This window comes from Taudactylus pleione, unplaced genomic scaffold, assembly GCF_031769625.1.
Source record: "Taudactylus pleione unplaced genomic scaffold, aTauple2 ptg000053l, whole genome shotgun sequence".
In the NCBI taxonomy this organism is placed as follows: domain Eukaryota; kingdom Metazoa; phylum Chordata; class Amphibia; order Anura; family Myobatrachidae; genus Taudactylus; species Taudactylus pleione.
In genome coordinates, this window is record NW_028284455.1 from 41,592,418 (window position 1) to 41,605,685 (window position 13,268).

The window sequence follows — 13,268 nt, forward strand, 5'->3', positions numbered from 1 at the left end:
TCCTTATCATGGCCAACAACTGTTTCTTCCACTGGTATCTGATTTACACAAAAAACATCCTCATCAACAACATTCTCATCATCAACATCCTCATCATCAACATCCTTATTAGCATCAGCTACACAAATATCCTCCTCATCCTGGTGCACTTCCACAGAAGCATCCTCGATTTCTATGTCAGCATGCTCACTTGTGCTGCTCATCTCCACATTTGCAGAGGATGCACACATGATGGGAGGAGGCTCCTCTTCGAGTACAGTATTGGAAAGGTCAGGCTCACACATGGCACCCGCCAACACACTTAGGGGTAAATTTACTAAAGTGATAGTTTTTAGAAGTGAGTTTTAGAAGAGATGTTGCCCATATCAACCAATCAGATTCTACTTAACATTTCACTAGCACCTTCTAGAAGATAATAGCTAGAATCTGATAGGTTGCTATAGGCAACATCTCTTCTAAAACTTACTTCTAAAAACTCTCATCTTAGTAAATTTACCCCTTAGACGCTATTTGTGACATTTCTGAGCACACAGTTGGTTCCTGTGCCTTAATGATTTTCATTTTTTTAAAACATCTACAGGGAGAAGGGCTTACATCATGATAAGGGGCAGAACCACCAGTCATATATAGAGGTCAAGGAATTCACTTTTCTTTGCCACTTCATGGGGTGAAAGGCATATTGCCAATTTTAGATCTTTCTGCAGCTAAGTTTGTCTCTTTTGCCACTGTAAAAGATTGCTTATTTGATTTTAGAAGCTCTGATTTAAGCCCCGTATGCCCTTGGGCATCAGCTTTAATAGATGACATAGACGGACGAGTATGACTGGTGGCACAGGCAGCAACTCTAGCACTAGGATGTCGTTAGTGCTCTCAACTGATTGTTCTCCATATCAACAAACATGAGTGAAGTGTGGTATAGCACACACATCAATTTGTACCAATTTTAAATATTAAAGTGCAGTATCAATGACCTACACAATATTTTTATGAATATTACACTGTGGTATTACTGACCAACAGTGTCACGATAGTTTTATGAATTATATTACACTGTGCTTCTACTTACAGTGTCACTGGGACAAAATTGGGGTACCACTTACAGTGTCACAATATGTTTATGAATATTACACTGCGCTTCCACTTACAGTGTCATAATTGGGTTATCACTTACAGTGTCACAATACATGTATGAATATGACACTGTGGTCTGACCTGCAGTGTCACATTAAGAAAAATAAAATAATATAGTATACTGGGGTACAGCACACACAAAAAAAATTATCATTTTTTAAATTATAGCTTTTATTTTTTTTACACTGGGCACCCTTGGATGGATAGAGCACCCCTAGACCAACAGAACACCCCTGAAGAACACAGAGCCCCTTTATGGATGGATAGAGCACCCCTAGGTGGAAATAGCACCCCTGGAAGACACAGCAGCCCCTTGATGGATGGACAGAGCACCCCTAGACCAACAGAGCACCCATGGAAGACACAGCAGCCCCTTGATGGATGGACAGAGCATCCAGAGCACCCCTCGACTGACAGAGAAGAGCACCCCTGCAAGGAATAGCAGCCCCTTGATGGATGGACAGAGCACGGCAGCACGTCCGTTTACTACACTCTCCACATCCGAAGTGAAATGGCGCAGATGACTGGGGACCTTTATAGATTCCAAAACCTACAAGAATCCAACATTTTGCCTAATTTTGGGATCCGAGTCAGGTGGGAAAGCCCGGATTGGATCATGAAGTTCGGGCAGGTCCGGTTCTCTGAGAACTGGACCCACTCATCTCTAATATAAATACAAATTGAATGGACTCCAGAATGTCTAATAATATTGTATTTACTGTCCATACTCCCACCACTGCAGTTGGTGAGATTATTGAGAGTTAATTATGCACAATTAGCTGATATTAACCTCTTGCTAATCACCAGTGAACATTGAAATTATAATATATCATCCAAGGCTCAAATATGTGCACTATGATAATCCTGGGGAAATCCTGATTTAATCAAAAGATCAGGACTTTTCTGCATCCTGTGCTGGTCATGCCCCCTAAAAGCATGATGTCATGACATCATGCAGGGGAGGCAGGACCGGCAGCATCGCAAAGTACAGTACTGACCAAAGCATCCTCAGGATGGTCCATGAAGGCTGTAAGAGCTGCAGGGTTCCTGTTTGGAGAATCCAGAGGACACTCCAAGCAGCACTACAGTAGCAATTCTGGCACTCTGCATCTAGATGAAGGGGCTGTGGGTGAGTAGAGGTGCCGTCCACAGGGATGTGCACCCTGTGCGGCGACACCGCTTGCACACCCCTAGTTATGATACTGGGAAGGACAACCCTGGCTTGTATTGCTTTTCAGATTGATAAATCCAGTTAAATCACTGGAGAGGGGTTTGTTGAATCCGCACAGGAACAAATATAATTTGAGTCTGAATTAATCACTTTAAGTATAATAATTTATAACCAGTTTATTCATCATTTCTAGTGGGTGTTATCCCCTATTAATTGGATATAGCTGGTGGTGCACCATAGGAAAAATACACAGTACTTATATATAGAGTGTTGAATTACATAGAAATGACTCAACATGAAGAATTTTCATTGGGTTGGTGCACTCTTTTGATATGAGAAAAATTAATTTTGTTTAAAACTTAACTTTTACTTATATATATTTAAAAAAATATTTTATACATACAAAACAAAACCCATGTGCAGACAATGGGTCCATAACATCGACCCACAGGCTATACGAGCGTGCATTTTGATGGCCGCGATGGTTGAGACCATCGCGACCATCGAAATTGCGAGCCGGAGCCTGTGGTTGAGGTTTTCAACCGCAAGCTCCGGAGTGATTTTGGCTCTATCAGAGCCAAAATCACTCCCACTGACATCACTAGTGATGTCAGTGGGCCGGCTTCTGATGGGAGGCACGCCCCCGGCATGCCTACCAAAGGGGGCGTGCTGTCAATCAACATCGACAGCACGCCCCCTTTGATCAGACACAACGAGCAAAGGATTTTCCTTCGCTCGTCGCGTCTGGCGCATGCGCACGACGGAGCTCCCTCCGTCGTGCGCATGCTCAGTCCATAACATCGACCCACTTGCGAGCGGACAGCCGCTCGCGAGTGGGTCTGAATCAGGCCCAATATACGCACATATATTACTGCAATTGATTGAAAAAAATATAATGGCTCAATATATTTTTAAGGTCTGTGATTTTGATCTGTGTGCTTATCTCTATATTTAAATTTAACATTTGCAAAGCACATATGGTCTCATCAGATAAACCTTGAACAATAAAGTGAAATATTTAAACCACTGAATAGTCTGTCCTATATCATATTGTGACATTTGCATTATTACCAATTATAAGGTCTATTAACATATAATTTAATCACCCAAAAATGTTTTTGTATATGTTAAGTATACATTCCCAGAGTCACAGTTCATATATATGAGTGTTTTTTGTGCTGCAAACTAATCATACCCTCATAATTAACCCTTGTCATTTATCAGGAGAAAGGAAAATAATTATTTTATATAAAGTCACATATATTATATAATTATGCTCCTTAATTATGATCCTTTCTGAAAACATAATCCCTATCACAGACATGAAAAGGTTTATAAATCATGCTATTTGCAGTTATAGGAAACTTTGTAATAAAACAGTGCCCTGCAATTATTGCCCATTAAGTACATACAGTAATGGTAACATAATAGTTTAGCAGTAGCATGTATACAATGTGATATTACTCACCACATAAGATACTTTGTAATAAACAGTGCCCTGAAATTTTTGCACATTAAATTTATACAAAGAAAACAGCATAATAATGTAGCAATAACATGTATACAATGCACTATTACTGAGGATTATAGAGGATATATCTCTAGTTAATCTGAGAAATGTAAAAGTAAATTTATAATATTACTCTGCCTTAACTGGGGGAAGACCTCTCACCCCTGTCTCCATTTACCAGATGGTATTGGACGGATCAGAGGGAGACAGAGACCCCCTAAGTGCAGAGTGGAAGCACACAGATCAAAATCACAAACCTTAAAAATATATTGAGCCATTATATTTTTTTCAATCACTTGCAGTAATATATGTGCGTATATTGTCTGCACATGGGTTTTGTTTTGTATGTATAAAATATTTTTTTAAATATATATAAGTAAAAGTTAAGTTTTAAACAAAATTAATTTTTCTCATATCAAAAGAGTGCACCAACCCAAGGAAAATTCTTCATGTTGAGTCATTTCTATGTGATTCAACATTCTATATATAAATCCAGTTAAATGGCAAATGTAAGTTTATAGCAGGGTCTACTGCTCTCCAGACAACCGCTCAACCAACACAGTTGCCCACGAAGCAAACACCGAACTTGGGTGTATCAAAATGCCCAGTTTTGGACACACAGTATTCAATTGTAACAATGCAGTCAGTTAAGAACCTGACATTGGTTCTACTGTACTGTTGCAGTAGTTTCTGCTTGCAGCTGTTAACACTGCTTAGATGTTTACTAGTCAGTTTGATAAGACCATGGCAACATTGCTAAGAGGATCCTAGATAATAGTGCTCACTCCCCGCTCAGATACACTGTTGGCAATCATAGCTGCAGTAGTCACTGCTGCCTGCACATTAGGTTTGGTCCATTCACCAGGATCACTGTGGATCTTAGGAGAAGTTGTTTACGCCCAGAATGAGCCCACTGCTTGTTTTGAAAGCTTCCAACCCAGACCCACAATTGGCAACATGATGAAATCTTAAGTCAGATACAATTGCAGAGACATTAGGCATAGTCTCTGATGCACTTCTCTGTTTAGTGTGGTGTTTTCTTCATTGGGAGAAAGTTAGTAGACCGCCTGTAAAATTCCATTTCTATTGCCTGCAACCAATAGGAAGAGCTAGCTCCTTAATTATGTGAATCAATGTCCACACATGTTGCAAAGCATTAAAGCCATCAAAAAAATGATAGCTGCTGACATAAGTTATATATAAGGAGGATTAAGAAAAATGATTTTAATAACTCAAATTCAGATACAATATACACAATAGGAGACTCTATACAAACAGACATAACTAATGAAAAAGCTCCTCCCAGAGATGGAAACACTTAAGCTGTAATAGATACAGTACTTAGTGCCCCATTTAACAATGATAAATAACCCCTTTAGCACTCACTAAAGGGGTTATGTCCTCCATTCTGTATTTAATAAACAGCAATAATCAAAGATTACAGCTGTTTGTCACTGCAGTGCTCTTGCCATTTTTAGATGGTGAGAGCGATGAGGTCCCGATTGCCGGCAATAGGGATCAGGCAGCAGCCTTTCCAGCTTCAGCGAAGCCTTCCAAGCACTGCCAGGTCCTCACCGGGTTAAACAGTCATGCACACAGTGTGCACTCTAACCATCACACATGTGCATATGACATAGAAGTCCGTCATTGACAGCTATAGGCTGCCAGCAGCTGAGCGGAGGACTCCGCTTACAAGAAGTACTTCGTTGAGGTAAGTAATGATGACTACCAGTGTATCACTGCGATACGAGACTAAATATGCCACTAGTATTTAGGTTTGTTAATAAGTGGGGCCTTAGTTCCAAACAGATAACTGCAACAGAGGGCACTCTGGCTCTCAAGGATGCTCGAAGGCCTAGTGAGTTAATACACCTTAGCACTATGCAGAAGGTCATGAGTTCTAGACTAAAGAGGGTCTATAGAAATGAATGTAATTTAATAAGATTATAGCAGAAATACCATATATATACTTCTGACAAGTGCATACAAATGTATAGATCTATCGATTCACATTTAAAACTCGTAACATTCAGATGTTATTCATTTCAACAAAAGTGTTGAGGCCTTGTGGTATAAAAAGTGCCCTAAGATAAGATTGAAAAAGGCCTCCCTTTTGCATGATCTATTGAACTTGTCCCTGCCTCTTGCCATAGGCTGAATATATTTAATACCCTGGATACTCAATACACTTGCATTAGTCTTGTGTATGAGCGCAATATATCGGGAGAGACTATGTGATTTGATACTCCTCTTGACATTATGCCTATGTTCCAGAAATCTTACATTCAAAGTACAGGTTGAACAACTGCCCCACACATGCTTGTAAATAAATAAATGACAAGGGAGATTGACAGTTTATAAAAGTATGGATATCAAATGTGGAGCCTAATGATATCTAAACAAATGGCGCTTACAGTAAGTTTAATGTAATTATATGTGATACAGCAGGTTTTGCCACACTTGTAACAACCTAACGAGTTGATAACCAATTGTTCACATTCAATTGAGAACCATTTGTGGTAGAGTGAGAGTTAAAAACTAGGTGCCAATCTATTTTTCAAATTATTAGCATTCTTAAAAAATAAAGTTATAAAGTTTCAAAACTGATTCTTTTTTTTATAATATATTAGTAATTTGCTTTGGAATAAATTTTGACATGAAAAAAGGTATCGGAAACTCAGGGCCTGATTCAGAGCCACTCACTATATGCGATCGCTTGCACGATGTGTATGCAAATTGCATAGGCAGTGCTCTCGCACAGCAATGCATTAGCAGTATTTCTTAGAGAGCCATCACAGTGTATGCATACACCCACCAGCCAATTTTAAAATGCCCACTTGTGCACGTCATGTCCAGGAAGTGTATGCAACCATCAGTACATCGGATGCTATCGCAGCACTTGAGGTTGACTATACCCTGCCGTAAGCACTGTGAGCACTTCAGTGTAAAAACAAGCCAGGTGACGTGTACTATGATGCTGTCTTTTAATTATGCACACCTCTAAAATGCTGTTGAGAAGCTCAGGCACGCCTGCATTTGCACCTCCACTCCCCTGTTACCCCCTACAAACAGCTTCCCCTGTCACTCACTCTGCTGGGCTGTCTATACGCAGCGAGCGAATGCATTGTGAACTTTCGCTAAGGATTGCACATGCGCACTGCGATGCATACACATTGCATACCATTGGCAGCAGCGAGAGTATGCATCTTTGCGAGCGGGACTGAATGAGCTCCTCAGACTGGGACTAATTAGAGGTAACTTGATTTTGCAAAACTAGCTCCCTATATCTTTCAAGAGCATCACCAAGGGCCTTATTAAGAATTTTCTGTGGGTAGTCCTGTTCTCTAAAGGCTACAGTAAGTTCTCTGGCCTCTTTGAGAAACTGGAACTCCTCAGTGTAATTATGCTTGAGTCTAAGGTGCTGGCACTTAGGAATATTGTCCTTCCAAGGATATAATGACAATATTAATACTGACCCTCTGTTAGTCAGAACCAGAGGAATTTGTTAAGTTTAAAATAGAATGCAACTCTCCCTAGAGTTTTGGAAAACTCTGGATTACTGGAGAGCTTATCTGGGGGGTTAATCTTGGGTTCCATTACAGATGTGACAGGGACAGGAGCTCTTCGAACAGATTGTTCCTGGGCTCTCAGTCACTGAGAGACATCTTGCACAGCATAATGGTGTACCTGAATATTATTTGTGTCTGTGTTGGAAAAAGAGAACCCTGTTCCATTGTGTGAGGCTCATGTACTATGACTGGTGATAATGTTATAAATCTCTATCCCAGTCAGTGGTTCTGCAGACTCACCAGACTGCAGATGTGTCCTCATACACCTATCCCTCTTCCTCCATGTGGAGTGAGAAGCCTGTTGCGATTCTCGTGCTGCATACATTTTCCTAAATGTTGCTACTTTTTCCTGCTATTTTTTCCAAAGACTTGCAACTTAGTTCACAAATAATTATTAAAACATGTAGTATATATATAAATTTCGGGCACAACAATTATAAACAACAGTAAATAATATATATTGTATATTATTGGCAAACAGCTCCTAAGACTGAGGTCAATCCAAATATTCCCAAAATTTGAGAAATACAATAACAATTATGGGTTTAGTTATCTAAGTATCTTAAATTTTAGCAACAATTATAAACAAATATATAAACAATAATTACCCAAAAAGAGTGATGAGACAATAATGAGTTTCACAAATCATTTGAACACCAATTTAGTAAATAGACACATAAATATATGCACTACACATGACTAAAATGCACACACATAATAAATATAAATAAAGACTTCAAGCCTAAATAAATCATACCCACATATAAGCAATATATCAATTGGGATCACCCCTGCAGTAGGTGTCCCTGTTCTCAGTAAATTTTATTAGAGATCTGGGTAATAGATCTGTGCCTACCTGTTTTTATTTAATTGATATCATAATAATTTGTGAAAATTATTACTGGCTCAGCACTCTTTTTGGGTAGTTATTGTGTATATATTTGTTCATACATAAAATTTAAGATATGTAGTTAACCAATTTCCAACATTGGTATTATAGTTGGCTAACAGTATTCTAAATTTTTTTGTCACAAAAGAAGTGGTATAATGTAGAGATGTGCACAGACACCAGTGTTTTGGTTTTCATTCTAAATCTTTATTTGGCAAAACCACTGTCAAATGCTTTGGTTTCGGTATACTTTGAAAATGTATAAAACAGCTAAAATAATTTAATTTGGACCTGTCTTGTTCCTACTGTTTTGTTCCTACACTAAAGACACCACTGGCACCACCGCACTGCCGACATCACCGGTACCCTTCACTGAGAACACTGACAGCACCGCAGCACTGCCATTCCATGTACAGAGAACACCGTCAGCAACCCCGCTCTGCCGACACTGCTGTTACAGTAAGTGCACTATTGGTGTATCCAACCCACACTGTATAACACACTGTATCTGTGTTGGAAATTAGAAGCTGAACTGCCACATGTTAGTGCCACCCACTGTGTCACTTAGCTTAGTCAGCCAGCTAGCTAGCTGGATGCAACCCTTTTGCCTTAACTAGATGAAGCAAATAATATTGTGAGGTGGTCAAAATTGATTGGAAATTACTGGAAATAAATTTCATTGAGGTTAATTATACTGTAGGAACAAAAATAGGCCCATTTTATGTGATTTTAGCTGTTTTTATGTTGTTTTAAGAAAAAAATCCAGATCCAAAACCAAAACAAGGAAACAAAACACCAAGAAAAAAAATCCAAAACCAGATTCAGATCCAGAACCAGGGGTGATCCAGATCCAAAACCAAAACCAAAACACAAGGGTCGGCGCACATCTCTAGTAAATTCATACATGAGACAGGAGCAGCAATTTCACAACTAACTAAATATGTAAATGAAATGAGGCAGAGTTAAAATATGCAATACCAGGTTAATTTTTTACCTAATCCACAAACAATAATGTTTGAAATATCACTATTTTAAGAATAAATCTGGAATCATGTGACATTACTTTTTCTCAGTCTATAGTTTTAACTTATTAATTCCCTTTAAGTGTCCAATAAAGACAATTATTCATAGATGCAAATATACATTGAAATAAGCATTGTACATATTTATTGTGTAACAGATATATTTTTAATATTAATGCAACTTTAACTGAAGCCCTATATTGAGATGATCAAATTATTCTAACTGGGCCTCAAAATTAATTGAGATGTGATCATGATTTTTGGGCCTGATCGAAATAGGATCCCAGTTTGGAGGTCAAATCTTGAAGTTCCAGTTCGCAGGTTGCATGTTCAAGATTAAATGGCTACATTTTATAGTGTTATTAACATTTAGTTAGTTCAAACAGCAAACTTTACTTTGTACAAGTTGTTCAAGTTATTTTTTCGCATGGAAAACAGTTACAGTTATTATACAGCCATTTAAGCATTAACAAGCTCAAACATGTATCTCATTTAAAAAGCATTTCCTAAACTTTTGAACTTTAGCTCAATTCATCTAAAACAAGACCAACTTTCAACAAATCCGAGCATACTGTACTGTATTAAATATAAAATAAACAGTTTGTGTTCTTTGTGTCATATCCAATGCAATATTTCAGAGATTGTGCATCACCTTGTAACTGTGATAGCAGTATTGCATTCCTGCCTGCCTTTAATTAAAACAGTAAATTTGATCTTTGTCAAAGAGAAGCTCCCTTCTTCCATGTCAGAGCTCAGGTTTCAGCTCAGCTTAGTCAATCCACAGATTTGTGTCACTCCTCTTATAGTTGTTTTACAATAGTGCTAATTGGTTTCAAGGATGAATTTTAAAAGTAATCATAAATACAGGTTGAGTCTCCCTAATCCAAAATGCTTGGGACCAGGGGTATTTTGGATATCGGAATATTCCGTATTTTGGAATATTTGCATAAAATAATGAAATATCTTGGGAATGGGACCCAAATCTAAACACGGAATGCATTTATGTTCTATATACACCTTATACACACAGCCTGCAGGTCATTTTATACAATATTTTTAATAATTTTGGGCATCAAAATAAGTTTGTGTACATACATGAAATTCATTTCTGTTTCATACACACCTTATACACACAGCCTGAAAGTTATTTTATACTATATTTTTAATAATTTGTGCTTTAAACAAAGTTTGTGTACATTGAACCATCAGAAAGCAAAGGTTTCACTTTCTCAGTCACGCTAAAAATATTCCGTATTTCGGAATATTTGGATATGGGAGACTCAACCTGTAAAAAGACATGTAATTGTATTTGGAATAAAAACTAATAAAACATACATAATTTATGTATAATAATAAGGAATTCACTGGAATTTTTGGTATTTTTTCTGTGTAAATACTTCTAGACATTTTGAATTGTAGAGAGCATGTACTGTATATGAGTCAAATGAATACCCAGTCAAATGAATACGTCCCCATTAATCCCTTTATAATTCTTTAAAAAAATTCTACCTAACTCCATTGCAAACTCCAGTGCTGGGACGCAGAAATGGCCCATCACTAACCTACATTATATTAATATAAATGATAAAGATTTAATTGCAATCATTTACAGTATATCCAAGCAAAACTTCTGCCTCTCTAATGCACTGTAATGTCCTATATATTTTATTAGTTAGCACAATGCATTAGAAACAGTAAAATTGCATGGAAATAAGAGTCTGCAGAGATGCCAAATTGTTCCTTGCTGGTTTCTGGGCATTGGTTACTGTTCACTGATTAATCCATAGCACTGAATACTGCTACAGTATAAAGTCATGTTACTGGGATACAGTAAATATTGACTTTTTATTTTTCTACCCACATTTCTTACAGTCATATGCATGCACAGACTCACAGCAAGAGCATAGGTGAACTTTCCCTACCACCCTCGATCCCTTTGAGACATACACTAACCCCCTATCCCTCCCCTAGCCCCCAGGACATACACTATCCACCCTCCTTCCCTCTGTGGCATACATTACCTGTCCTACCAATCCCCCCCAGCCCACCCCAGGGTCATGCACTAACCCCCAGGACATATATTACACACCAATTGCCTCCCTACCCCAGGACACAGCATACCCCGTGGCATATACTACCCACCCATCTTCCAGACATACACTAAACCCTGGGACAATCACTACCCATCCTTCCCCCATAAGGACATAAACTACTTGCCTTCCTCGTCACATCATATCCTAAGTGCCATACCATCTACCCCCCGGGACATACACTACTCACCTGGCTGGCTTGGGTGGTGCTGAAAGTTACTGTTTTTGTCTCTTTTCTGCTGTTGCTAGCTCCCAGAGAAAAGGTAGACTTATTTTCAATCCTAGATGTGCGACTGCTCTATTCTGATAAAGCAGTTTCACATCGGCCATCTTAGATTCAAAGAGAGGCTGACTCTTCCCTGGGAGCTAGCTGAGATGCAGGTACAAGATGCTTTAGGTAGGGGTTAAGGTTGGCTAGGGTTTGAGGTGGCCTAGTAAGGTAGCATGCACACCTCTATGCTTACAGTACCTCACTAAATAAATGAGGTGGCATTTTTATAGCAGCATGCACATGTTTCATTTCCAAGAAAGAAGTGCCATCTACAAATTGCAAGCAGTAATATAGTGCTGATAATAGCAAGCCATCTAACAAATGATGTGACACCTCTAATGAGGTAGGTAACACTTGTCCTCGATTGGTGAGTTCCCTGTCTGTCCAGAGATCTACATTGAGTCCTACTGTACCTTGGGCAACAAATTTGAAGTGCTCAAAATGAGCAAGAAGAAGGGGAGTAAAGTATCTACTAGACAAGGGGAGCAAAATAAATAACATATACTGTAAATGGGGGGAGGGTTTATGGTAGCAGAAATAAATATTTTATCAGGAACTCAGTTTCAAATAATAGATTTAGAATGTATTTTGCATATGTGTGTATATTTGTGTAAATAGCAATGTCTGAGTATAATGCACAATACTAGTAAAGATTAACCAAATTTTCAAAAGTATTCTACAAAATATTTACTTTGTTCTGCATTTGGGGTCTATTCATCATCCCTTAATTTCTACAAAAGTAGATGAAAATTATAATTTCACCTGCTTGTGTATAAATTAAGTTGCAGACCCGTTCATCATTCATGTAACTCAGGAGATATCACTGATACCTCCTGGTTACAATACTCCGCCAATAATTTCCTCAGTCCCCATACTTTAGTATGTGGACGTAGAAATTATGCCATTCATCAAGTTCCAAAAAAGCATTTTTTTTGCAACTTCTGAGTGTTAAGGTGCGTACATACTACACGATATGCTCCCTGAGCGATATCGTGTAGTGTGTCCCTGGCAGGCTGTGCTCAATATCGTTATCTAGAGGAAATTAAATCCTACCCAAACCACATCTTATAACAGAGCATTGACCAACATTGTCCCAGTTTTATTCACAGACTACAAGTTATGTGAAATGCGAATTTACAATTCCAATGCAGGAAGGCATTTCACTGAATGGTGAAGCCAAAGCAGACATGAAAGATTGTGTCACTGGAACTTTCCTATTATGAAATTAGCTACATTACTCTCTATAGTAGAAAAGTGCTCTAATCAGACTCAAGTGCTGAATGGACCTTGAGTACAAAATATTCTATTGTTGGTGCATCTAGCCCAAAGGCAGCACATTTATACTGTGCCATTCCACCACCAACTGCTCACTGAGTGAGTGTCATCACTATTCTGGTGATATAAGTAGGAAGAGGGACTATCATGCTTTCTTTTGCAGTGAGTGGTTGGAAGGAACAGGGAAGCTATGTTGGGGGCTAAGAAGTGAGTTGAGAACCTTGTGTCATTACAGGATTAGTCCTGAGTTCTTTAGTGTGTACAGCAAATGCATGTAACATAGAGCGCTGGAGCCAACTTTTTAAATGGTTGCTGGTGCTCACTATACATCCCTTTCTGC

At 38.5% G+C, this 13,268-nt stretch overlaps 1 protein-coding gene across 1 annotated transcript in view; it reads right to left on the minus strand.

Annotated features, from left to right (window-relative positions):
- Nucleotides 1–13,268, minus strand: part of LOC148535402 (transmembrane channel-like protein 2) — a 155,272-nt gene that overhangs the window by 126,255 nt on the left and 15,749 nt on the right. The gene's annotated exons all lie outside the window — the stretch shown is intronic.